The 1101-nt window shown below is 54.0% G+C and overlaps 1 non-coding gene across 1 annotated transcript; it reads right to left on the reverse strand.

Moving 5' to 3' along the window:
- Positions 1 to 586: 586 nt before the first annotated feature.
- TRNAE-UUC lies at positions 587 to 658 on the reverse strand. Its single transcript has one exon. It is a non-coding gene; the product is annotated as a tRNA-Glu (tRNA).
- Between the last annotated feature and the right edge of the window lie 443 nt (positions 659 to 1101).

Genomic DNA, 1101 nt, shown 5'->3' on the forward strand with positions numbered 1-1101 from the left:
AGGGTGAGGAACCACCAACTATTCCATCCCTGGGGAAATTAAAACCATCCTAACACCTTCCAGGAATTAACTTTGTGGGTCAGAAATGTGCTCTGAAGATCTCTAGTCCAGCCTCTATGCTCCAGTCCAGCTGGAGCAAGTTCTTCAGGGCCTTAATTAAACAAGTTTCAAGTATCTTGAGTAAGGGAGACCCCACAGTTGTCCTGATCCCCAGTTCCAGTGTTTCATAACCAAGTGGTGATAAAATTATTCTTCATAACCAGAAGAACTTTCCTTGGTCCGGCTTGTTCCCACTGCTGCCTCTCATCCTCCCACTGTGCACCCTCTGGGAAGCACCTGGCCCCATCTTCCATGCACCTTCTCACCAGGCAGCTGCAGACAGGAATGAAATCCCCCCTCTCCTTCTCTCTAGGCTAAACAGACCCAGCTCTGCCCCTCAAGCCTCCCTCCCTTTGTTTGTCCATCCCATGCTCCAGCCCTGGCCACCTTGGCAGCCTGCTCTGGACTTGCTCCAGCAGACACCTCAACAGATTTCCTTGTCCCAGGGAGCCCCCCAAAAACACGCATGATATGAAATATAACTGTTTTCCCACACCGGGAGTCGAACCCGGGCTGCCTGGGTGAAAACCAGGAATCCTGACCACTAGACCATGTGGGACCACACATGCCTCTGCCACCTGCTCTGGACCTGCAGGGACAGCTGGTCCTGCTCCTGGGCTCACAGCCCTACAGCCACCCCCAGCATCACCCCATTCTTGTCCTTCCCAGCGCATCCCACAGCCTGGAGGGGAGAAACACAGCGATGTAAAAAAAAAAGGCAACAGCCTGAGCTCTTCGATCCAGCTAGGATTCTCCCGCAGCTCCATTTCAGAGCTCACAGTGGCACAGGCAGGGTTCATATAAGCCCAGTCCCACGGGAGTGTCACTGCATGAAGCACCCCCAGATCAAGACCCCCAGCATCTGCCCATGCCCTTGCACCCACCTCCGCAGGGAGCTGTGCTGCCGCAGAGCTGAAGGTGAGGTCAAGCACGGGGCCACGCAGTGTTATTAATGATAAGTGGTGGCAGAGCATTGCAGGAGCTAATTCCACTCAGCATGAA

The sequence above is a fragment of the Apaloderma vittatum genome, unplaced genomic scaffold, assembly GCF_000703405.1.
Source record: "Apaloderma vittatum isolate BGI_N311 unplaced genomic scaffold, ASM70340v1 scaffold15076, whole genome shotgun sequence".
Classification (NCBI taxonomy): Eukaryota; Metazoa; Chordata; class Aves; order Trogoniformes; family Trogonidae; genus Apaloderma; species Apaloderma vittatum.